This window comes from Gasterosteus aculeatus, chromosome 11, assembly GCF_964276395.1.
Source record: "Gasterosteus aculeatus chromosome 11, fGasAcu3.hap1.1, whole genome shotgun sequence".
NCBI lineage: Eukaryota > Metazoa > Chordata > Actinopteri > Perciformes > Gasterosteidae > Gasterosteus > Gasterosteus aculeatus.
In genome coordinates this window covers 1,184,114-1,211,326 of record NC_135699.1, presented here as the reverse complement: position 1 = coordinate 1,211,326, position 27,213 = coordinate 1,184,114, and the positions used below count along the sequence as shown (strand labels likewise).

At 45.3% G+C, this 27,213-nt stretch overlaps 1 long non-coding RNA gene across 1 annotated transcript; it reads right to left on the bottom strand.

Moving 5' to 3' along the window:
• Positions 1-22,871: 22,871 nt before the first annotated feature.
• On the bottom strand, positions 22,872-27,194 carry LOC144384590 (uncharacterized). Its single transcript, XR_013451390.1, has 2 exons — positions 24,013-27,194; positions 22,872-23,906 (listed from the first exon to the last, which is right to left on the bottom strand). It is a non-coding gene; the product is annotated as an uncharacterized LOC144384590 (long non-coding RNA).
• Positions 27,195-27,213: the final 19 nt, after the last annotated feature.

The window sequence follows — 27,213 nt, the reverse complement described above, 5'->3', positions numbered from 1 at the left end:
ATGGGATTTATTGTCATGGGTTTTTAATTATTTTAGTTCCCTTTTTATAAAGTGCATTTTATTCTTTTATTTGCAGTTCTATGCAAATTGCACCCAAGTAATGGAATTTTCACTTCCTATCCTCCAGTGGGAGATTTGGGACAGCAAATATCAGGCCACCTTAGGGAGTGTGGGGTGGTCATTTGCGGTTTCTTTTGTTTGCTTTTACAAAATGTTTTGTGTTTCATGGTGTGCCCAAAACAGAAAAGTAAAAAAACAACGAAAAATAATAAGACAAAAAACAAACTTACCGATGTTTGTTCCTGCCCCAAATTCTTCAATCTTCATTGGGGAGTGTTCTCCTTACTATGGAAAGGTGTATTTTATGTACTTTGGAATTCCCCAAACTATTATCGTAATCCAAAGAAAAACACAACTATTTTTAAGATCATTTAATTCCTTATTACAAACATTTTGGCACATGCATATCTTACAAATATATAGCTATTATACTTACCAATCTCTTTAAAATTCCTACACAAAAGGAAATTGTAAGAAATTAATTTGAAAATACAGCAGGGTTATTTGTCTCTTGGCAATACCCCCTCCTCCCCCCCCCAGTTTTTATTTTATTTGTCCACTGCTGTTATCAAGAATCCCATAAAAAACTTGCCTTGGATTGCCACACATGATACCCACGGGGGGGCGGCATCCGGGATATCTCAGAAGCCAGAAAAACTGGAAAAAATATTTTAATTATTGCAAGCAGTCCATCATACTGAGGTCCTAAATGAGGTGTGTGTGTTTCAATTAACGAAAGCGTGTTTCATTAGTATGTGTCTCAATAGTTAAGTCATAAATGGCTCCTCCATAACTTTACATAGCAGTGTGTGTGCTATGATGGCACCACGTAGTGCCAGTGACAATATATTGCTGTAGGCCAATGTTAATGCCAAGTGTTGAAAAGGTCTGTGATTCATGATAATGTGATTCCAAACTGAACTGTGGTTGGTCAGCCGTTACAATCCTAACTGGTTTCCAGTCCTTCAACAATTATGTGTTGTCCAGTTTATTTTCATTATCACATGTTTATGGAAATATTTGGAGAAGCAAGCAGAAATCTTAAGGTCACATGTACCATTTGATGGAAGACAAAGTGGACATTGATTGAATCCTGACCTGAGTCTCTAGTATATAGTGTGGACTCTCCAGTCCAGCAGACAGCTTTGAGTGGTCGGAAGACTAGAAAAGCGCTATACAAGTAATGGTAAATGGTCTGTACATCTGCTTCACTACTGAATCCTGCAGGTCGTTGTTACTCAGATCCAAGTCTCTCAGACTAGAGGACTGAGCTTCTCTCTGAGAGGTTACAGCCACTCAGTCTGAAGGACCGCAATCAACAAGAAAGATAACATGTACTGTATGTTGAAATTAAATCCTTCAATAAAAATCAGTAAGCGCAAAGAAAATGTGTTCAGTTAAAGTGTTTACTATTTTTGTTCTACTTTAAAAGGGAGGAAAACGACATTGTGCTGCTACAGGAAGTGCTTCAGGATGAGGCAGAGATATTTAATGTTGAGTTAAATACAAAGTTAGGCCCCTCTATCCTGTGACTTGTTTTAAAGAAAGCGAAAGTGTAAATGAGTAATTCCATTTATTTCTAAATTTGAAATACACAATCATCAACTCTAAGCAGATAGTCTCTGGTAGAGACATTAGTCCTCAATCTCTTTCTCACTTCTGCTTTTCTCCTTTTCATTCATTACTTTATATCTAACATCACAAAGCCTGAGTAAGAACGGCAGGATGGACCTGTGTATTGTTTTTCCAGCCATTGTACTTTTTTCTTTTTTTTTTTTTAAGCTGCTGTGTAACAAGTTTGTCTTGTCCTCGAGGTTCGTGAGATGTCATGGAAACAAACATGAATTCACCAAAGGGGCTTTTAATCCAGAGTTTGTCTCTGAAATTAGTTCCTCTAGTTACATTAGTCTGATTTTATTTCATGGTGAAAAAAGGTTTTATGAAATCTTGATCAACTAATTCATAGATTAAAAAAAAAAAAAAAAAACTTTTTGAAACCTAATTTATTCTGACCTGAGTCTCCAGTTCACAATGTGGACTCTCCAGTTCAGAAGACTGCTCCTGATTCCTGCAGGTCGTTGTTACTCAGATCCAGCTTTCTCAGACTAGAGGACTGGGAGCTGAAAATTGAGGACCGAGCTTCACAGCTTCTCTCTGAGAGGTTACAGTCCTTCAGTGTGAAGAGATAAGGATGAAGACAAGGCAATACGAGTGGCAGCATTTTTTTTAATTTTTTTTTTATGTATGAACTCTACCTAACCACAAAGCTTTGGAGGCCTTGACCACTAGCAACAGCCTCATAAGAACCTCCTCTGAAGCAGAGCATTTCCTCAGGTCAAACACCTCCCAGATGTTCTTGTGATGACCGTAACATGAAGACCAGAGCTGACCAAGAGCAGGAGACTTAATCTGTGGAGATTAATGCTTTTCTCGAGACACATTCTCATTAATCTTCTGCTTGATGTACTGGACTAATTCCCGATTGGTCCGTAAGCAACTTCCGGTCTGTCAGCAGACCTCAGTCTGGTCTCCAGTGAAAGACTCAATACAAAGCGGAGGTCCATGTGTCCATTGGGACTCTAAGGCCTCGTCCACAGCACTTTTGATAGAGATGCATTTTGTCCAGGATTGTCTTGAGACTTTAAACACCAGGGAGGTTGTTTGTTCTCCTGACAGCATTGACACCAGAGCTGATGGACATGAAGAGCAGCCAGAAACTCCTGAACACTCCGATGGACGAAGCAGAACACTGTGTACTGGTACAGTCCTAAAGATCTGATTGAAGATTCCTGAGTACACTGAGGTATCTCTATCGATGCCTCACTCTGTCCGGTCGGATTCATAGATCAGGTTGCCTTTCTGCAGCTGATCAAAGGCCAGTTTTCCCAGAGCCTCAATCATCATCTTGCTCTCTGGACTCCAGTATGGATCAGTCTCCGCTCAGTCAGGGTCTTGGGCAGCTCTCCTCCCCCTCTGGTCTTAAACATCTCCTCCAGAACGGTAGCAGTGATCCAGCAGAAGACTGGGATGTGGCACATAATGTGGAGGCTTTGTAAGGTCTTAATGCGGCTGCTGGCCTGCTTATCTGTGAACCTCTTCCTGAAGTAGTCGTCTTCCTGGGATGATGTTGATGGGTCAGTGAACCCATGCTAAAAATACTCAGGAGGGATCTGATTGGCTGCTCCAGATCGTGTGGTTATCCAGATGCGCGCAGAGGGAAGCAGCTTCCCCCCGCTGAGGTTTGTGAGGAGCACATCCATTGTGACATCAGTCAAGATCTCATTGTTTAAGTAGACTCATCCAGACCGTCAAAGATAAACACCAATCTAACTTTTCAAACCTGCAGATTCCTGTTGCTTTTGGTGTCACTGAAGAGTAGTGATCGCAAAGTGAAGCTTTCCATCCAATTGTATCTGGGGGGAAGGTTCATTTAATGCATCGCAAACTCTATGATGACCTCTGCTGTTAAACATGTAGTGCATGTTTCGAATAGCCTACCAGGATATTTTGGCCCAGTGGGTTGAACATGATTAGGAAAAGTTGAACCAATAAATCATAAAATATATGGATTCCTAATATGAAACTTTTTTTCAGGTTTGAATTGTGTCCTTTGTATTTCAAATTCTCTGTACATTGGGAAGAAGTGGAACAAATACTTATCTATGTGTCTTTCAGCACCTTTTGTGGCATGTATGTTTTGATCATAATAGCAGAAGTAATTTACAGAGGAAAGGTCAGGGGGGCAGTGATTGGGCTTGTGGACACATGGGATGGAGCATGAAATATTATTATTTTTTTATTGAGAAACACAATTTTATTCACAGTATTGGTTTAGTCGATTTTTTCTTTAGATACTATTTTCCCCCGCCTTAAACGCACTCTCACGGATGAGGCAGGAATGCTCAAAAGATTACATGCTAATACAAATCAATTGTGGGTACACATGTTTGTGTTTGACCCAATATTTTAGCGGGTCTTCACTCCGTGGATTGTTTGGCTCAGCCAAATAGCTGGTGGTCTCCACAGTGGCATTGGCTGACTCACTTCTCACCGTCCTTTTCAAATACTTGCGTATCTAAAAGATCCCACAGTCCTGAAATGGTATAGGAATGCATAAAGATGTATATTATATGTGACCGGGGCAACTGATGTGCCTGGCCGCAAGGAGACAACGCCACTCTGGGACTTTCACCCGGAGAATACCACGTATAAATATTAGGTTCTCATTTGTTTTTAAGGAGCAGAGATTAATTTCTAGTTTCTTTTGAACAGTGTCCAGTTTTATTTACGGATAAGCTTCATGTCTGTTAACAATCTTGATTTAAAAATAACGCTTTTTACAAAAAATATCTATGCTAAAAATCGATTGTCGTTACACTGAGGTGTTTTACCAGCACAAGATGACCATCAGGGAGGCCTAAAGGAGTGGGGGAGTGAAGGGGAAAGGGGCCACCACCAGGGACCAGAAAGGAAAAGTCACGCACTGCAAAGCAAAACACCCAAATTGTAACAAAACAAAATATAAAACATGCCAAATAAACTATGAATGAGTAAGCCCTCCACCTAGTGAACCACGACTTATAGACCTATGATCAGCCCACCTGTACTGGCATTGAGGACCCCAGAGTAGGACCCACTCCAGTTGGTTTACGAAGGAAAGGAGAAAAAAACGAATTAACCATCCATCCACCCATTTTCAACCGCTTATCCGGGGTCGGGTCGCGGGGGCAACAGCTTCAGCAGGGGACCCCAAACTTCCCTTTCCCGGGCCACATCTACCAGCTCTGACTGGGGGATCCCAAGGCGTTCGCAGGCCAGTGCAGAGATATAATCTCTCCACCTAGTCCTGGGTCTTCCCCGGGGCCTCTTCCCAGCTGGCAGGGCCTGGAACACCTCCCTAGGGAGTGTTGTGTTAAAAAATAAACTCCGGACAAAGGATACCGCAGATCGAAAAAGAGATCGTAGATCGTTGCGCTAAAAAGACCACCTCGATCGAGGATTCGCAAGCTTCCACAGGCCAGAGAGTCCTTTGACTACAACGTAGTTAACTGTCTACCGGTTTCACTCACGAACCCTGAACGAAGGGACAAACGCGTACATATATAGACAATCAGAAAGGTGTGAAACTATTGGTTTACAGAGTTCTTCTATGATGATTGGGTTAAAGTTGGTGCGGTAGGCAGTGTCCACGCCTCTGGGCACATGACGTCTTCTGATGCGTTCAATGTTGACTAGTTATTTGAAGTGGTGCAATGTGGTATTGCACCACTGAATGTCGCTTTCAGTGTAACCTGGGTTTTTTAGTGTCTCTGTCAATGTAAATGGTTTTATTACATTTTCCTGTATGCACATTACATTTAATACAATGATATTTTAGCTAATTGACCAATTGATTGGTCTCAGAATTAGTTATACATTGACATTACATCGTTCTAATTTCTTTATTGACATAATCCAAAGGAGGATTGAGTTTTTAATAACCTACAATCCATCCCTTTACTCCTATCTTGGTGTAAACAATTCACACGTAATGAACAAAATACATAGGGGGGGAGTGACAGTCGGATCAATGTCAGTCTTTTCAAAAGTCATCTATCACTGAGATCCATACCTACCACCGGCATAATCCGGGATTGGTTTTCCTGTGACAGTGTGTGGCTGAGTCTAGTCATGAGGGTTCTGATACAGGGGATACAACAACATCCACATAGGATGAGAATGCTGGCCATGATGATGATGATTGCGGTGAGTGCAGATAGAACAATTGCTTGTATTTACCAAACCACAAGTCCAGAAAACTGAATGAGTTGTCAATGCCACTGTTCTCAGTTAGTTCTTCATTAAGGGAACTCAGTCCTGCCAATGCTCTAGTCACAGATCCGTCGGGGGCAGTGTTATTGGGAATAAAAGTACAGCACATTGATCCAAACATCTTACGCACTCCGCCCTTCTCAGCCAGCAGCATGTCCAGAGCCATTCTATTTTGCCATGCCATTAGTGAGGTTTTATCCAATTGCTCGAACAGTCCTTCGATTGCATCTCTAGTGTAATTGACAAATCTTTGCTGGTTGTAATAGATGTAATTAATCCAATCTTGTTAATAGTGGGCCACAGGAATATAGTTTCAAATCCTGCAGCTATTTGGTTACGGGCTTTGTATTGGTCGGGGACCCCTCTCGGAACACCTATGGCGTCAATGTAGACGTTCTTGTCGAATGAAGTTGCAAGCATTTCTCTGCGGTTTCTGTCTAGTTCTTGGTTGCCGGAGGTTCTTATTTTCATAATGTTGTGAGTTTGTTTGTGTAGTGGGATGATAGACATGGGCATGATTAGACGGACCATAGCACAGGTACCTGTCCAACTCCTAGGGAGGTAGACTCCAAGTATTCTGTCGCCACAATACCACCACACGTCCGCACGGGCAGTGTTTTGTTCAAAAACTCTGCTGGTCGTCACATTCCGCTCTCCCGCTGTAATGTTAAAAATGGTGGAACAGTCTGTCAAGATTCCAACTTCTTCTGATACTTGACTGTGACGTAAACAAGTGTAGTTGCCTGGATAATACGTGAACGTCTGAGGATTAACTGGATGCACTGCTGGGAAAAGTAAGTTTAAGGAAGTACAGTTGTTGCTTGTCTGCCCCTGGAAGAAGGACAACATGCATAAAAAAACCATCTGGCTCATTATTGGGGTTCAGGGTGAAGGGCACAGTGGCCAATTGAGGTTGTGCTTTGGCACACACTTCACAACACAACAGTCGGGTCGATTTAAAGGTCTTTCGCGGTGTACAATAACCAATTAAGCCACTGGTTTTCCTGAGTGTACCCGGTGTCAGTTGCTATGGTCAGTCTTGTGGAGGAGATATTCAAATACGTTATTAATGGTTGAGGGATAGGAGATGTCTCCTTTGGTGGAGCTGTCGCAGTTTCGGATTCAGGCATTACTGTTGAAGATGGGGTTTCTGGGTTAGATACAGTCAGAACAATATCCCACCAGGGATCAGATCCTTCTTTATCCACCCCCAGCTTATAGATTCCAGTCATGTCTAGTTGCGGAGACGCTATCGCCAAGTTGACAGCGTTGCAACAGGGCCAAACAATGCTTTGTTGGGGACAAGTTTGTAGGTGTCCAATTAGGGCTATTTGACCAGTCCGTCGATGCTCTGGGTTGACATAACCATGGGGATCAGTGTGGGCAAAAACATCAAGCCAGCTTTCACAATTTCCAGTGCACAAATACTTATGATATTTGGCCATTTGAGTTATTGAGCTCCATTGTAGTTTTAAGGAACCGGCTGGGCAACCTCCGGTCATACATAAATCAAAACGTGCTACACAAGGTGTTCCGGTCACACATTTCACATGGATCTGAGGTTTTGTGGTGAATGTGTTACTTTCCCTGTTAGATTGTTTGGTTCGGTGATGAACTTGTGCAAAATTCAAAAATCTTTACCATTATGTAAGGTGGAATTCAGTTGTGGTTCTGGTTTTGTCAGGGTGGTTTTTCCTTACTTTTATTGTTCCTCCCCACCATAAAAGTGTAAAGTGTAAAGTGTAAAGAGTATGAGACCAGTAAAGAAAACCATCCCTAACCAGAATTTAGATGAGCAGTGAGACCACACCTCTTTCTGATTATTCTCCCGAGATTCTCCATCCCTGTTAAACTCATTCCTTTGAATTTATCAAATCTTGCCGTGTAAGTGATCTAGTTGGTGGTTCTGCTGCTTGACAATGGGTTAGAGGATGCCACTTAGTTTTGGTGTGACCTCTTACTTGGAGCGCGTGTGAAGTCCTTGCAATGACTTCAAACGGCCCAATCCACCGCGGTACAGTCCACTTTCTTTTGTGAACTTTCAACCTTACCCAGTCACCTGGTTCCGCTGATGACACGTTCTCATCATCTGGTGTCTGGTTGGCTCTTTGAATCTGTGTAGACAAAACTCCAAGCTGGTCACATAACTTTCCATAATATTCAGACTCTTCGACTTGAAATATGTCTAGCATAGGACTGTCTCCCAACTCTGTCTGGACCCGGCATGGGTCTCCCTGTCATCAATGAGGAGAAAGGAAAGTTTTCCCTCCCTGGTGAGGACCGCATAGACATTAATGCAAGAGGTAAAGCATCCAACCAGGTAAGCTTAGTGATAGACTGCTCCATGTGTGTGGTGTGATGCCCAAATACTTTTCAACCTTGTGTAAGTGTTTGTTTGAAAAATGTGTGCCATTGTCAGACTTGATTCTTCTGGGAACTCCATATCTTGGTAGGAGCTCATTCTTCAGCCATTTGATTACCGTTTTGGCATCTTCTTTTTTTTACAGGGGATTGCTTCAACCCACCTGGTATACCGGTCTACCATTACCAGTAGGAATCTGTACCTCTTCACTCGGTTCTTTGCTCCCATGTCTGTGTAATCGATGCAGATTTCTTTGAAGGGGGCATCTGGAACTGGGAATGCTCCTTGTGGACATTTGTGTGGTTTTTTTTCAGGTTGAAACTATTGCAAGTTGGGCATTCTTGGTGGTAATTCTTTCATATATGGATGCCACCATATTCTGGAAACTTCTTCTTCGGTTCTTTTTGGAGTTGACATGAGAAGTGCCATGAGCCTGTTTGATGAAACCTTGGCACAGTTTTGCTGGTGCCATAAGTCTTCCATCATGTGATCTCCACAGTCCTTCTTTCTGTGTTGCTCCCTTTTGGGACCACTGGTTCTGTTCATACACCCCTGCTTCTTTCTGCATTAGTTTGATGTCTTCAATTCCCAGTGTTGGCAGTTGTGGTGTTGTGATGGTTATCATTTGTCTGGTGTAACCTCCAGCTTTCTTTGCAAGGCCTGCTGCTTCATTTCCTTTTGCGACTGATGTTTGGGATTTTTGATGTCCTTTGCATTTCATTACTGCTACTTTAGTTTGGCAGTAATATGGCTTTAATTAGTCGTTCTTTGTGTTTCACTGGCATGTTTGCTGTTGTCAGGAAACCTCTTCTCATCCATTGTGGGGCATCCACATGAACTGCACCATGTGCATATGCAGAGTCTGCATAAATGTTTACCGTGTGGCCTTCAGCATATTCCAGGGCTTTTGTTAATGCTATTACTTCAGCTAGTTGTGCTGAAGCAGGTTGTGGGATGATGGCAGCTGCAATGGTGATTAAATGGCAATTAAATGTTCTAGTCTCTGCAACAGGATACCCCTGTAATTGGCACACACTCTCTGGTCCCCCTTTTTTGAAGAGGGGTACCACCACCCCGGTCTGCCACTCTTTTGGCACTGTCCCAGACTTCCACGCAATGTTGAAGAGGCGTGTCATCCAAGACAACCCCCCCAACACCCATTGCTTTTAGCGTCTCTGGACGGATCTCATCAATCCCCGGGGCTTTGCCACTGCGGAGTTGTTTGACTACCTCAGTGACCTCCACCAGGCCAATTGACGATGATCCCTCCTCCGCCTCCAGCTCCGCCTCCACCAAAGAGGGCGTAGTAGTTGGGTTCAGGAGTTCCTCAAAGTGTTCCTTCCACCGCCCGATAACCTCCTCAGTCGCGGTCAACAGGGTCCCATCCTTGCTGTACACAGCTTGGATGGTTCCCCGTTTCCCCCTCCTGAGGTGCCGGATGGTCTTCCAGAAACACTTTGGTGCCGACCGAAGATCCTTCTCCATAGTTACCCCGAACTCCTCCCATACTCGCTGCTTTGCCTCCATCACGGCAGAGGCTGCTGCCCTTCGAGCCTGTGGGTACACTGCAACTGCCTCCGGAGTCCCACCAGATATCATAACTCGGAAGGCCTCCTTCAGTTGGACGGCTTCCCTGACCACCGGTGTCCACCACGGGATTCGAGGGTTACCGCCCCTTGATGCACCTAACCCTTGAGGCCACAACTCACTGCCGCGGCTTCAGCAATGGAGGTTTTGAACATACACCACTCTGGTTCAATGTCCCCTACCTCCACAGGAATGTGAGAAGCTCCGCCGGAGGTGTGAGTTGAAAATCTTTTGGACCGGGGCTTCCTCCAGACGTTCCCAGTTCACCCTCACTACACGCTTGGGTTTACCGGGTCTGTCCCGAGTCTTCCCCCATTCTCTGACCCAGCTCACAACCAGATGGTGATCAGTTGACAGCTCTGCCCCTCTCTTTACCAGAGTGTCCAGAACATGCAGCCTCAGATCAGACGATTACAGAATTGATCTTTGGCCTAGGGTGCTCTGGTACCACGTACACTTATGAACATCCTTATGTTCGAACATGGTGTTTTGTTATGGACAATCCGTGACTGGCACAGAAGTCCAGTAACAAACACCCACTCGGGTTCAGATCAGGGAGGCCATTCCTCCCAATCACGCCTCTCCATCGTCGCCCACGTGCGCATTGAAGTCTCCCAGAGTCCCCTACTGGAGCCCCATGCAGGGTCTCCAAAAATGTCGAATCCTCTGAGCACACTGATAACGCTCCGGCTCCTTCCCCCCCAGAGAGGTTACGTTTCACGTCCCCAGAGCCAGCATCTGCCGCCCAGGTCTGTTCCGTCTAGACCCCCCACTGTCACTGCCACCCTTGTAGCAGCGCACCTGACCCCATCGGTTTCCTCCACAGGTGGTGAGCCCATGGGGAGTAGAGTATTGGGCTGCCGCGTCACTCCTTCCCACTCCGAACGAACAACGCATAATCAAAATATTGGATAAAACAAAGTAACCATAAATACAAAATATGTTTGCAAAGGGGCAGAAACGGCAGTGGCTAGAATTCAGCAATCACCGAAAAGTCGACATCACTTCCCCGTTCCTGGAGACTGCACAGATGGGGTGGGAGCTCCACGACTAGTCCTTCCCGAGACAAGTGTGGAGCTGGGGCAACCTGGTGCAAACCAGGAAGTAATCTGGCCTCACCTGTTTGGCCACACCATTTTAATTGGTTATTCCCAACAGGTAGAGTGAGCTCTACCCATCATATACATATAAACAATATATTGACAGTATGTAGTTACATCTGAGACCTGCATCCAGACAAGATCTTTTGTTGTTCAGACAAACATGCATTTGTGCAGCCACTGATTTAAAAAAACCCGGACTGGATCCTGCTGTTATGTCTAATTTTAGGCCCATTTCTAAGATGTCCTTCCTTTCAAAAATCTTAGATTGTCTACTCGCCACTCATGGACTTTTTAAATACAGAATGTTCATGAAATATTCCAATCTGGTTTTAAAACATTGCACAGAATCAGTGCTTTTAAGAGTTAACGACGTATTTACCTACTGACGCTCCACTGCTCTTCTGCCATGTGGGGTCCCACAGGGTTCAGTGCTGGGTCCTCTTCTTTTCTTTGTACCTTCTCACACTTTTTATTCCATTGTTATGCTGATGAAAGCCAGATCTATGTACCCCTCAAAAAGGCTGATTCATACTCCCTTAAGCCACTGTTAAACTGTTTAGAGGATGTCAAAACCTGGATGGCTCTAAACTTTTTAAATTTTAATAAAAAAAATACTGAAGTGATTGTCTTTGGTGGCACCTCTGTGACCCCCTCAGTCGACCTGGGTTCCTTGGCACAGTATGCCAAACCTGTAAATGATCTAGGTCAGCGATTCCCAAAATGTGGGCCGTGGGCCACGAGAGGTCATTTACAATAAAAAAAAGTTTTTAATTTTCAATTTTGAAAAGTTTGAAATAATATAAAAATATGTATGATGCGGCACATTAGTTATGTGAAACATTAATTGATGAAGCACAAACAATTTAAACGAACAGATTGGTTGTTGGTCGCAGCATCGATCGGACCCTGAAAGCAGTCTCCACCCGCCCCGACGCCAAACGACTGCTATGGCGGCATATCACCAGCCGGTCTGCGAGCTGGACGCATTGGTCTTAATGTGCCGGTAATGATGGTTGTAGCTGGTTGTCATCTACGGTCCACTACGATTGCCGAAGGGGGGCGTTTGTTTTTTGACAACGTTTTATTCTGACTTTCTATCCCCTTTCTTTAGTGCGGAAATGGGATTCTATAGTTGTGTGAATGCATCACTCCAGCCAATCCAAAGACGGGGTTTGTAACCAATCAGGTGTAGAGACCAAGAACAACAGCGAGTGCGAGCAGAGATTCTCCTCGCGAGCAACGAAGTTCACGTTTCGCAAGCGAGCAAATACCTCGCTTGAGACAAACTTTTGCTGGCGGATGTTTGATTTACGCGCGTGCATCAACCTGATTTGTGCTCTCGAATTTTGACAGTGATTTGCGCTAGATTAAGAGTCTCATGCTCTACCGACTGAGCTAGCCGGGCACTCTGACGTGTCCCATCGTGGACGGACCCAACCCATTTCTTCTGAAATACTGCAATTCTCTCTGGGACTACAGCATAGTTTGTCTTGACTGTTCATTTCCGTTATTTGTTCTTATTACATGAATAAGAAAGCCGAAAATATGAAAGGAGGGGCTTAAAATGGTCAATGTCACCCGAATGAAAAACGAAAGTATCTTATGCGCCTTATTGTGCGGAAAACACGGCACATGAGCGCCGGAGAAAATGGTTGTCAGTTAATACATTTTTAATCGGTTAAATTCTTAAGTTCAAATCATCCCTAGTTTATGTTTTGATCAGAGTTTAAAGGTTTGCGTGTGCCGCAAAAGATTTTCTGTGGCCGCTGACGTAGGTAAATCTTTGTTATACACTGTTAGCTGGACAATAAAAATATCGATACTGCCTCTCATAAATAACACGAACACCCGTTTGATCGATCTGCAGCGAAAACAACCAGAATACAAATTAACACATTTTCAAAAAGAAAAGTGAAATATGTTCTGCAATAATATTGCATGTTATGCAATTCATCCTCAAAACACAGCTGTTGCTTGTCAGATGCAATCAAATGGACGGTAATAAAATGGCATGATGCCATCACAATGCGTAATGACGCGAAATGGCTGATCTTGCGCTCTTAGATGTGGCACATGGAAGGATTGGCGCTGTAGTGCAGCGCACCATCGGCCTGTTTAAGGGCAGATGGCGCTGCCTCGACTGGAGGGAGCTTATTGTTTACTCCTGATAAGGTGTGTAACATCGTGCTGGCGTGTGCTGTGCTACATAATGTGGCACAGCTTCCAAACGTGCCTCGACCCCCTGATGCCGATGTTGGCCCAGACCCTGTCCCTGATCCCCAATCATTGCCGCCAGTCTTTCATCAGGAGGGGACAGCTCCAGTGTCCTTTCCCTACCCGTGGCTGACACACTTTGGCGTGCTAAACGCTTATTTGCATACACTTTGATGTCAGACCATTTTTTTCTTTATTTCGGCCACGGTGCGAGTTTGTGAGGCTGCAGCGTTGCTTTGCAACCTTTTGCCACTCGAGTGCCTTTTTGGCACTCGATCATTTCCACTTCACACTGAGAAGTTACGTTTCTTCGTTTTCCCCTCAGTGTTTGTCATGATTTCGCAACAGCTGAATATTAATTTGTGGGCGTTCCCCAGACTATATATGGGCAACTATGGGCGCGACATGAAGCCGCAACAGCTGCGCTGCATTTAGTAGTGAATGTGATTTATTACGGTAAAACTGCGTAGGACGTGCGTGCGCACGGTTTTATAAGTCTGAATATTTCTGTGCGTACGCACGTCCTATGTTTCATCCGTACACCACTTCTGGCGCAAATTCTACGCAAAGTTTTATTTCACCTGTTTTTGTGCATACGCATGGGTCAAGTTTGCTTTTTATAAATACCAATTATTGCGTAGAGAGCGGCGTACGCCTTCTTTTGTGCGTACGCAACGTTTATAAATGAGGCCCCCGGTGAGTTTACAAACTGACTGTTTTTGATCGATCAGGAGGTTTGTCGTCCTCTGGCAGGGAGTAAGGGATTGTCCCGCCGGATATTGCGGTCACTGTGGAGGTGTTGCTGGCTCTCGGGGAGCAGATAGGACACGAGAACCTGTCCTTTGCTTCCAGGATGAACAGAGCTGTGGTTGTGTTCCTGAAAGACGAACCTCGTGTCCACCAGCTGAGAGCGGCATGTTCATCAGCGACGCGCTCATGCAGGTGTCCCCGCTGACAGCGCCCTCTACGCAGATAGTGTCCGGGGTTCCGCCGCTCATCCCAAATGAAGTGTTCACTAACGAGCTGCGGAGGTTTGGGAAGTTTGCCAGTGGTATAAAAACGGTTAATCTGGGATGTAAAGATCCCAAGCTGAGACACGTCCAGTCTGAGGCGGCAGGTGTTCATGTTCCTGGACTCACCTGCTCAGTCTTTCAGGGTGAAGCACGGCCACAGTGCCTACATTATGTACGCCAGCTCAAGTGTTGAGTGTGGAGCACAAGCAGTTTGTGTCCACGAAGGAAGCAGGTTGGCGCTGCGGACGCTGGCAAGGGCGCGGCGCCCACGGTCAATGGAGCGGCGGCGGACTAGCCCGCGTGGACGAACCTGTGGCGGCGGCAGATTTGACGGCGTGGCGGTTGTTGCCATTGACCCACAACTTTAGGACGAGGCGCAAAGGAACAACTGGTTTCTGTTGCTGCAATGTCACTGTGTATGGTTGTCCTGTTATTAGTGTGTGAATGGGTGAATGATGTCATGTAGTGTTAAAGCGCTTTGAGTGGACTAGAAAAGCGCTATACGTACAGTCCATTTACTATGAGTCTGACACAACATCTGGATACTTAAAAAAGACTTTTCTAGATGAAACCTAATAAAACAGCCAAAGTGAGTGACTACTTTGGGGACACAGATAAATCTATTGTGAGGTGTGGATCCAATTGCACGACTCGGAGACACAAGGAGGTGCAGTTAACCAACTTTACTGTCGGATGGCAGTACAAACACTGGTATAATAACCCAACAGGAGGCTGGCAGGTGCAGAGTTCGTAAAAGCTCCAGTCCAGAGGAGGTTGATTATGCTTATGATTCCTTCCTGCAAACTTTTCTGATGTTATATGACAGATGCTGTCCAATTCAGCAAAGCAGAAAACGAGCAAATCGCTCAGATAAACCTTGGCTTACAAAGGGTCTGTTGAACGCCTGTAAAAAGAAGAACTTCTTATATAAAGTTTATCAAGAATAGAAACAAGGAGAAATAAATGAAGTATAAAAGATATAAAAATAAATTAACTGATATTGTGCGAAATTGTAAAAAAGGATTATTATTGTAAACTACTAGATAAAAATAATATAAAGGAAACATGGAAGATCTTAAATTCAATTATAAGAAATCGATCGACCAGCTCTGGATTGCCAGAAGAAATTCTAGATAATGATAAGATTATTAATGACAAAAAGGAGATGGTAGAAGGCTTCAATAAATTCTTTGTAAATGTGGGCCCTAAAATAGAAGAGCAGATAAACCTTCCGCAAGGGAGATGTGTACCACATTATTTGGGCAAGAGCAACCCAGATACTTTCTGAAGGACACCGATAAAAATGAAATTATTGCCATAGTAAATAACTTCAAAAAAAAAAACATCAAGAGACTGGAATGGTATTGATATGACAATAGTAAAAGAAGTCATTATTAATATAGCAGATCCCCTAGCACATATCTGTAATGTTTCACTTCAAACGGGCTTCTTTCCAACCAAAATGAAAACTGCTAAGGTAATTCCGATTTTCAAAGAAGGTGAAAAAAACCTTTACAATAACTACAGACCAGTCTTCCTGCTTTCCCAATTTTCCAAAATTTTGAAAAAAATATTTGCTACAAGGATGGACAGTTTCATAGATAAACATGGATTACTCATAGTCAATATGGTTTTAGGCCAAACCGATCAACATCATTGGCACTTATGGACTTAGTAGAAGAACTGACAAGCACAATAGATAACAAAAAGATGGCAATAGGGGGCTTCATACATTGTGTCAAATGCCTTCTTCATTTGACACAAACCATGATATACTGCTACACAAACTGGAAAGCTATGGGATCAGAGGGGTTGGACTAAATTGGGTACAAAGTTACATAGGACAAAGAAAACAGTTTGTACAGATAGGGGATAAGAAGTCCACCTTAAGAAATATTACCTGTGGTGTGCCACAAGGATCAATACTGAGTCCAAAACTATTTATTATTTATATAAATGACATAAGTAATGCTTCCAGGATCCTGAAAAATGTTATTTTTGCAGATGACACAAATGTATTCTGTGAAGGAGGGAACCTCGAACAGTTGTTGGAGGCGGTCTCGACTGAGTTAACCAAGCTGAAATTGTGGTTTGATATAAATAATTATCACTTAATGTAAAGAAAACCAAATTTATGGTCTTTGGTAAAAGTAACACACAAGCAAACACACACATTGAACTAAAGATCAATAATATAAAAATCGAAAGGGTGTTTGAATACTCCTTTTTAGGTGTAATGATAGACCACAAGCTCAGCTGGAGGCCACAGGTCACTTGTGTACACTCAAAATTGGCACGATGTGTAGGGATACTAGTCAGACACATTGAATATACAATCACTGCATACACTGTACTGTACACTGTTTGCCCCCTATTTGAGTTACTGTGTGGAAGTGTGGGGTAATACCTACAAAAGCACCCTACAGGCAATATGCACAATTAAAAAAAAAAGCAATACGGATAGTTAATAAGGTGGGGTATGAACACACACATTTCTGAAATTTAATATATTAAATTTATGGACTTAAAGTTTTTAAAACGTTAGATTGTATTTAAAGCAAGAAACAGCCTACTCTCAGGAAACATTCAAAGTTGGTTTAGCGACAGACTAGGAGACTATAATTTAAGAGGGAGACTGAAACTGAGGCAACCAAAGGTGCACTCTACACTCAAAAGCAGGTGCATATCGGTCTGTGGGGTGAAGTTGTGGAACAACTTACCAGATAAGATCAAAGATTGTAAACATATTGCACAGTTCAAAAGACATCTTAAATTATACACATTAGCCAAATATAAGATCTGTGAAAATATTCAGTGACGGAAATTTAAATTGTATTTATTTGTGCGTGGATGTATGTATGATATTAATCTTCAAAGTAATATATACTAATTGAGAATATGGATAAGATAGGGGTGGGTATCTATAAGCTTTTGCTTCCCTCTACTCCTTTTCTTGAACAAAAGGTGACTTTTCAAATGTTGTGGTCTATGTTGATTTTTAAATGTCTACATGTTCATGAAATAAAATGCTTGAATCAATCAATCAAGGTCGGCCCAAAATAAAGCCCACCTGGCCTGTCTGGAAGTTAAACATTTAGCGGACCGGATGTACTCGAGATTCTTGTGATCAGTCAAAACTAAGAACGGCTGTTCCGTCCCCTCCAACCAATGACGCCACTCCTCCGGAGCCACTTTAATAGCTAGTAACTCCCTATTCCCCACATCATAATTTCGCTCAGCGGGCGAAAGTTTCCGAGACAGAAAAGCACAGGGATGGAGCTTCTTGTCCACTTCTGATCTTTGCGAGAGTATGGCCCCGACTCCTACGTCTGAGGCATCAACTTCAACCACAAACTAAAGATTAGGGTCCAGGAGCGTAAGGATCGGGGCAGTAGTAAATCACTCTTAATTTCTGAAAGGCGCTCTCAGCCGGTAATGAGCACTGAAATTTATGCAATGGAGATGAAATGGTGCTAAAGTTCCTAATGAAACGTCTGTAAAAATTAGCAAAACCCAGAAAACGTTGGAGATGTTTGCGAGAAGTGGGAGTAACCCACTCAGTCACTGCGCTAACCTTCGCCGGATCCATCTGGATGTTGTCTTGAGAGACTATGAACCCTAGGAAAGAGACAGAGGACACGTGAAATTCACATTTTTCTGCTTTAAGAAAAAGTTGATGGGTGAGAAGACGCTGGAGAACATGCTTGACATGAGTGTCCTCATCTGGGGAGAAGATGAGGATATCGTCTAAATAAACAAAGACATATTGGTTCAACATATCACAAAGTACATAGTTAACCAACGCCTGGAATACCGCTGGCGCATTAGATAAACCAAAGGGCATTACTAGGTACTCATAGTGACCACTTGGGGTATTAAAGCCTTGATTGTAATCTCATTTAATCCCCCGATAATCAATACATGGGCGGAGCGTCTTATCTTTCTTGGACACAAAGAAGAGCCCAGCTCCAGCAGGAGAGGAGGACGGCCGAATGAGTCCTGCTGCCAGGGAGGAGTCAATATATTCAGTCATAGTTTTTACCTCCGGTGAAGACATGGAAGAGGGGCCCTCTAGGGGGTGAAGTGCCTGGTAGCAGGTCAATGGCGCAGTCATAAGGTCGATGAGGTGGTAAAGAGGTAGCCCGTGTCTTGTTGAAGACCTCCTTGAGGTCTAGATAACATGGGGGAATTTGGGAGAGATCTGGGAAATCAGCATCCGATGAAGCTGTGCGGGGAGAGATGACTGCAGATCGAGACGCAAGTTCTAGACACTTGGGGAAAGAAACATCAGAAGAGTGGAATATCTTGGAGATAGACACAGCGCGAATGCAGGTTACAGAACAGTTTCTGTCCCAATTTGTAATCTCCCCTGTGACCCAGTTCATGTGGGGGTTGTGTTTAGAGAGCCATGGAGAGTCGAAAAGGTAAAAACTCAGGACTTCAGAATGTCTCTCGGAAAAATAATCATCTGAATTGAATCAGTCCGGTGCGTTATTTTACATCAGGAATCAGGAAACATTTATTAGCCAAAATATGTCAAACATACAAGGAATTTGTCTTGGCGATTAGTGCGCGACAGTAGACAGACAAGAAAACAGTGCACAAGTAATAAAATAAAGTGGAATGAAATGCTAATGCAATGTGTTAGTAGAATAAGGCTAAGGCTATGGGTTAGTATAAAACAAGAGAATAAAGTTTAAAAAAAAATGTAAATATTAAAAAGTAAAGAAAAATATTAAGCATAAAGTGCACTAACAAACAAGTAACAGACAAGAGACAAAGTGACAAGTGATGAATTGCAGTTAAAGTGGCATGTGCAGTGTGAAGGGGAGTGACCGGTGGAGTGTTATAGTCAGTCAGTGGGGGACCGGCTCTGTTGATGAGCCCGACTGCCGACGGGAAGAAACTGTTCGTGTGGCGGGAGGTCGTAGTCCTGATGGACCTCAGCCTCCTGCCAGATGGAAGGGGCACAAACCGTTTTTGTCCGGGGTGGGAGGGGTCGGCCGCGATCTTTTTAGCTGCTTCAGAGACCTGGAAGCGAACAAGTCCTGCAGGGACGGCAGATTGCAGCCGATCACCCTCTCTGCAGAGCGGAGGGCAGGCTGCAGCGTGTCCTTGTCCTTGGCTGTGGCTGCAGCGTACCAGACGGTGATGGAGGAGCAGAGGATGGACTCCATGATGGCCGTGTAGAAGTGGACCATCATCGTCTTTGGCAGGTTGAGTTTCTTCAGCTGCCTCAGGAAGAACAACCTCTGCTGAGCCTTCTTGGTGATGGAGCTGATGTTCAGCTCCCACTTGAGGTCCTGGGTGATGATGGAGCCCAGGAAACGGAAGGAATCTACAATAGTGACTGGGGAGTCACACAGGGTGATGGGGGAGGGTGGGGCTCTGTTCCGCCGGAAATCCACAACCATCTCCACTGTCTTTAGAGCGTTGAGCTCCAGGTTGTTCTGGCTGCACCACGACACCAGATGGTCAGACTTCCACCTGTAGGCGGACTCGTCCCCACCAGAGATTAGTCCATTGAGGGTGGTGTCATCCGCGAACTTCAGGAGCTTGACGGACTGGTGGCTGGAGGTGCAGCTGTTGGTGTACAGAGAGAAGAGCAGAGGGGAGAGAACGCAGCCTTGGGGGGAACCGGTGCTAATGGTCCGAGAGGTTGAGACATGTTTCCCCAGCTTCACGTGCTGCTTCCTGTCAGACAGGAAGTCAGTGATCCACTTGCAGGTGGAGTCGGGCACGTGCAGCTGGGAGAGTTTGTCCTGCAGCAGAGACGGGATGATAGTGTTGAAAGCAGAGCTGAAGTCCACAAACAGGATCCTGGCGTAGGTTCCTGGGGAGTCCAGATGCTGGAGGATGTAGTGGAGCGCCATGTTGACAGCATCGTCCACAGACCTGGCGAACTGCAGGGGGTCCAGGAGGGGGTCGGTGAGGGACTTTAGGTGGGTCAGGACTAGCCGTTCAAAAGACTTCATGACTACGGAGGTCAGGGCGACGGGCCTGTAGTCATTGAGTCCTGTGATCCTGGGCTTCTTGGGGACAGGGATGATGGTGGAGGCCTTGAAGCAGGCTGGTACGTGGCATGTCTCCAGGGAGGTGTTGAAGATGTCAGTGAACACCGGAGACAGCTGGTCAGCACAATGCTTCAGGGAGTGAGGGGAAACTGAGTCCGGACCGGCTGCCTTACGGGGATTAAGTCTTCTAAAGAGCCGGTTAACGTCTCTCTCCAGAATAGAGAGGGTCGTTGCTGGTGGGGGAGGGGAAGGTGATATAGATGAAGAGGCGTGAGCACCTGATGGGCTGGGGGAGGGAGGGGAGGGAGACTGCAGCAGGTTAGTGGAGCTGTGGGGGATGGGATCAGGACGTATCTGGTCGGCGAGTGTCCGCTGTGCCTTGTGCACGTTGCCCGCCGGCGGCATGTAAACAACAGACCATCTAGAGCGTGAGCCTCCAATTGCTTTGGAAGAGGAATTAATCTTAAATGTAATCTCTTCGCTAACCTCCATAAAATTCTCATCAGCCCCGGAGTCAACCAAGAAAGGATAACTGACAGTCTGAGAAGTGTGATGAGCTTGGCTTGCATGAAAGGTCGAACAGAAGACACAGTTGTGTGACTCACCAGTGTATATCTTGCCGTTGCCTGGTCCTTCACTGGACAGTTTGAGAGGTAGTGACCCTTCTGCCCACAATAAATGCATCCACCCTCACGCACTCAACGCTGACGCCCCTCTGGACTGAGCTTGGTGCGCCCCAGCTGCATAGGCTCCTCCGCACCATCAGAGGACGCTGTTGCGCCTGCCATGGGTGTGTACCGCGCCGGAGCTTGCCAGGACTGCTGAGCTGAAGTCGACTGCCCCCTCTGGACAGGAGCAGAATATTCCGGTCTGGATCTCCCACGGTCCTGGAGACGTTTATCGATCTTGACCACCAAAGCAATGAGCGAATCCACATCTTCTGGTAACTCACGGTTGATTAATTGATCTTTAATGGGCTCTGCTAACCCATACAAGAATGCGTCGAACAAGGACTCCTCATTCCACCCACTGTCTGCTGCCAATGTGCGGAATTCAATGGCGTAATCCGAGACCCGCCAATTGCCCTGGCGAAATCCCATCAATGCTCTCGACCGCGATTAGTGGTGTTGAAGATCTTGCTTAGAGTTTCTGTAAACAGCTGTACCGAGGAGCAGATGTGTGAGTTTCTTGACCATTCCGCTGCCGCCCATCTCTCTGCCCTGCCAGAGAGGTACGAGATTACGCCACCTTGGAGCGTTCCGTCTGGAAAGCTGGCGCGTTTAACTCGAAGTGGAGCCCACACTGAACCAGAAAGGACCGACAGTCGCCAGAGTCCCCGGAGAATCTTCGGGACGAGCGAGACGTGGCGGGACAGCAGGCGGAGAAGCAGCGGGAAGTGAAGCTGGAGCTGGAGCTGGGATCGGAGCTGGAACAGCACTCGGAGCGGTGAAGGTGTCCAGACGATCCATGAGCTGTTGGACCTGATTAGTCAGAAAAGTAACCTGGCTGTGAATGCTCTCCTGGCGCTCAGACATCCCCTGCATCTCGAGGTGAACTGCATTAAATTGTTCCTCAGTCTGCTGCAGTAATGGCGTCGGCAGGACAGTGAGCCCGGAACCGGAGTCTGCTGAATCCATCTTATTGGCCAGTTTGTACTGTGAGGTGTGCAGACAAGTGTGTGGATCCAATTGCACGACTCTGAGAGACACAAGAAGGTGCAGTTAACCAACTTTACTGTCGGATGGCAGTACAAACACGGGTATAATAATTGGGGAAGGGCTACACAGGGGCTCAAATCATGTTACTGGGCAGCTGTTAAAAAAAAAGGCTTGAGTTGAGCTCCTTCCTTCAGGGGAGGGTGAAGGGAGCTCTAGTCAGGTCTCATTTCTTACAGCTGAAAGACATGGACGCCCCGACCTCGATCTTCTTCAACCTGGAGAGGTCAGTGGCCCAGAGGAAGCAGATGACCTGCCTGAAGCTTCCAGGAGGCAGCGTGACCACCAACGAAAGGGGGTCTGGCACTACTAAAGAACTGGAGGCCAGTAGCTTTCCTCTGTACTAACAGGTGCTATCCAGAGCAAACAAACCTAAAGGTCAGCCTGGACATGGTAGTATATACTGACCAGACATATTGTGTACCAGGGAGAACAATTATGGATACCATTTTCCTCACGAGAGACATATTGCATTTGTGCAAGAATAACAATGTAAACCTGGGGATTGTGTCATTGGATCAGGAGAAACCTTTGACAGGGGGGGGGATCACTCGTATTTGTTTTCTGCACTTCTGGCTTTTGGTATTGGTGATGGTTTACTGGCTTGGGTGGGTTTATTGTACAGAGGTGCTCAATGTTTGGTTAAGAACGGGGTGGGGCTGAGTCGGTCAATCCCTGTGCAGCGCGGGATAAGACAAGGATGTCCAATTTCAGGGCAACTTTATAGCCTAGTGATTGAACCTTTGCAGTGCAGGCTGAGATGGCGACTCAGCAGTCTCTCACTGCCAGGGTCCTCCCAGTCTCAAAAGACCTCCTGCTTTTTCTGCTTATGCTGACGATATAAGTGTGTTTGTCTCTGTTACGTTTCCACCTCAGTTGGAGGTGGGGATCGTAAACGCATGTGCTTGCGCACTCATTGTAACCAGCGGTGGACCGTGAAGTAGTGTGGGGTGCAGCTGACCAAAAATAAAGAGGCATGACACCCGAAACTCACTTTTGGTCTTTGTGGGACATTTAGTAAAACAAAAAGACAAAACACAAAAAAGTACACACACAACCAAGGAAGGGAGGAGAAGGGGATTTTGGGACTGGGGTCAAAGTAATGAAATAAACAAAAGGTCCCTTTTCTTCTACACACCTATCCCTGCCTAACAACAGTCTATCCCTAACCAGCTTACCTGTCTATGGCCAAAACTACAGGGGTGACCCCCGCCCAGCTAACATAGTGTGTGTAACAAAGATTTACCTACGTGTTGCAAATGTACACCCATGGGCAGAACTACCTACCCCTTCTCCAGAACTCCGGTAGAGCACAACGGGTTCAAGACAAAACGTCTTTAACAGGCCATACAAAACACATGGCCTCTCTCTCCTTTCTCTTCTTTCTGCAGCAACCAGGCTGGTTTATATAGGCAATCAGCTCAGTAGCCGATTACTCTCCAGGTCTTCACCGGCCGCGCCTCCTCGCCAACAGCCAACCAGCACCGCACACCTGTGAACCGAGAAACAAGCACTCTACCCCACTCACAGTTAAAGGCACAGAACAAAACATGGGACATGTAACAGTGTGTTCAGGAAGGGCTACATTCGCTGCATTCTCAGAGTGGGCGTTAGCACGGAGTTGCCAAAGTTGACTGTCAGTTCCTGGGTCGGAGAATCTTTTCCCGGAAAGAGAAGTAGTTCAGTCTTATCGGGGTTGATTTTCAGATGGTGGGCGGACATCTACTGAGAGATGTCACTCAGACAGGCAGAGATCCGTTCCGCCAACTGGGTGTCCGAGTGAGGGAAGGAGAGAATTAGTTGCGCGTCATCGGCATAGCTGTGGTAGGAGAAGCCATGCGAGCGAATGACTGCGCAGAGAGAGTTGTGTAGAGCGAGAAGAGAAGGGGACCCAGGAAGGAACCCTGAGGATCTCCAGTAGTTAGAGGACAAGGTTCCGACACAGATCCTCGCCAGGTTACCCGGTAGGTGCGGCCGTCGAGGTAGGACGAGAGAAGGGAGAGAGCAGAGCCTGAGACACCAAGTTCCTGAAGGGAGGAAATAAGGATGTTACGTCCACAAGTGAGACAATAACTTTAACAACAACGATTCTAGAGCCTCTTTAGCCAATGAGCAGGCGCGCTGCAGACAAACCTTAAGCATGGCACCATACTCAGGAACACTTCTTATCTTGTCCGTTGGAGACACCAACTGTTCCTTGAGAACCTTTTAATGGACCCCTAACTTCATGCCCAAATACTAACTGCGCAGGACTAAAGCCGAGTGACTCTTGCACTGCTTCACGGGCAGCAAACATCAAAAGAGGAATGCCGTCATCCCAATCTTTGACTGTCATGACAGTGTTCGCGCAGCATTGATTTCAGAGTCTGGTGGAATCTCTCTAGGGGCCCCTGGCTCTCTGGATGGTAAGCACTAGAGGTAGCTTTATTCCCAAGGCCCTCAGGGCCTGAGCAAAGACTCTGGACTTGTTACCTTGGTCAGTTTGTATCTCACGAGGCAGACCAAATACCGTGAAAAACTTCACAAGAGCCTTGGTTACAACCGGAGCTGTGATTTTCCGTAGCGGAATGGCTTCTGGAAATCTGGTGGAAGAGCATATAATTGTGACCAAAAACTGATTACCGCTCTTAGTCTGTGGCAACGGTCCAACACAATCAACAAGTACTTTCCCAAAAGGATCACCCATCACTGGAATCGGGTTGAGAGGAGCAGGAGCAATCACCTGATTTGGTTTCCCTGAAACCTGACACACATGGCAGGTACGACAGTAACTAACAACATTAGACTTTAGTCCAGGCCAGAAGATATATCTAACAACTCTATTCTAAAGTTTTTGTAACCCCCATATGTCCTGACCAATGATGATCATGAGCTAAGGACAGTACCTGTGAACGATACACAGTGGGAACAACAACTTGGTAAGTTGCGTTACAGTCTACATCTACACCCTCTGAAACTTCGCTTGTCCAGCGACACATCAACAAGCCATCAATTAACAGATAAGCCATTTTCTTTTTCTTAGCTTCTTCCTGACTAAAGAGAGAAGATCGACATTTGGAAAGAGTGGAATCACCTTTTTAGGCAGCAATGTATTCCGCACAACCTCCCGAGTGGCCTGAGACATGATGTCAGTGGGCTGATCAGTAAGCTGACTATCAGACTGTATCACAGCAATCTCAGGAACCTGGTCATTAACAAAGATAGTGTCGGACAAATCAAGACCATGCTTCTTTGATTGGGCCCTGGTAACAGCACAAGCCGGAAAGACACTGGGGAGCAGTTGTCCCAGTTGGTCAGACTCAGGAGTGGTAGGAGAGCTTTCAACCACCTCAGGAACTGGCACAACCTTACCCCCAGTCAGATCATTGCTCAGAATGAAGTCAACACCCTTAATTGGTAACCCAGGAAGAACAGCAACTTTGAATAACCCACTAACCATTGTGAGTAAGAACAAACTCATCAGACAGTACTGCTGCTTTACTGAGGTCCCCTTCTGTTCATTTAAGAACGTTAAGAATTTTCTCTGAGAAAAAAGTCCTCCAAAAGAATCAACTGACGGAGGGACGTTATTCTTAACACTATTGGCTGCACACCACTTATCAAAAAGAACACCTTTCTCTCGTACAAACTCAGCAACTGAACTTCTGTCTTTAGGCCTCTGGCACAAGCTCATAGGTATGCCAAATAGACTTAAGAACCTCTATAGTTCAAACTGTCTTCCAACAAAAGAGATACTACTTCCTGTGCCTTACCCACCAACTTGCGCTGTAATAAGATGGGCCACATGTCCTTTGGCCAATCTATTGCAGTGGCAATCCTTTCAAATGCACCAAAGTAAGAATCAACTTCTGGCTCTCTAAATGTTGGCACAAGAGCGATATGCTTACATACAACAAACCAAGTTTTATGAACATCAAGTTTTAGGGCCTGATTGGAAGTGATTCTCATGGCCTCTAAGTCAAGCTCCCGTATTGTAATTTACGAAGCTGCAAACTATGATTATACTCGACCTTACGCACCATTTCCTTCTCTTCTAATTGAAGGCGAGCCAGACAAACCCTAAGCTTAGCATCACTGCCAGAACTTCGGCTGCCTGGAGAGAAAGCCTCAAAGCGTGGTAACTGTGCAGGAGGAGGATCACTTTCAGCGAATTTCCTGCTCCCTGGGAGTCTTTGGTTCTTCTAGGGAACCTGCACCATGTAACCTTTCATCAACAGATGACTCAGGGTTGCCTGAAACCTCTAAAACATTTAATTCAGCCAATTTCTCAATCAATGTTGCCTTTATTTCTTTTTTTACACTATTTTTGGACACTACAATGTCGAAGTGTGCTGCAATGCTAAGTCGTCTTTACGACATTTCTCAAGTTGCACCACATTAGGACCATTCACAAAATCCTGACGGCAGCATATTGATCATTTCAGAATTGTTTAACCTTTCACCGGTCAAAACATTACCAGACTGTTTCCTTAATTCATCCTCAGGACAAACCTCTGTGACCAGCACTCCAGCCACCGGACCTTGAGCAACATTATGGCTGGCCCCACTTGATGTACAGGTTTGGTTTTGTCCCCATTTCAGTACTCCTTTAACATATTTATATGACAACGGCGTAAAGGGTGCCTCCGCTCAGGAGTCCTGACCATGTCATTTGTCTCACTAACACACTTTTCCACAGTGTATGGACCACAGTACTGCGCTGATAGCGATTAACCTGGTACTGGCAACAACACCAGCACCTGATCTCCAGGGAGGAACACACGCTTCACTGCTTTTTGTCATACCTTTACTTCATCCGTTTCTGTGTTGCCGAAAGAGATTCCTTCGCTAATTCACAGGCTAGATGCAATCTTTCTTGTGTCTTTGCCACATAGCCCAACACGATAGTCACGGTATGTTGTTTGTCACCCAACAATTGTTCCTTCAGTATTTGTAGGGGGACCCCGCACTGTGTGACCAAACACCAGGTCATTTGGACTGAATCCTGTTGATTCTTGAGTTGTTTCCCTGATAGCGAACAAAACAAAAGGTAGCCCTTCATCCCAGTCCGTCTGAGCAGACAAGCAATGTTTTTTAGCATGCCTTTCAATGTTTGATGCCATCATTCTAACGCCCCCTGACTTTCAGGGTGGTAGGCATTGGACGTTTGGTGGGTGATCGCTAATGACCTCATCACCGAGGCAAACAAGGATGATGTGAAATTGGACCCCTGGTCCGAATGCAATTCCTTAGGTAACCCAAAAGTGATAAAGAACTTTATTAGTCCTTTAACTACTGCTTTGGTGGTGATTTTGCTGATGATAGTCAGCAGGAATCGGTTGCCAGCCCTCGTTT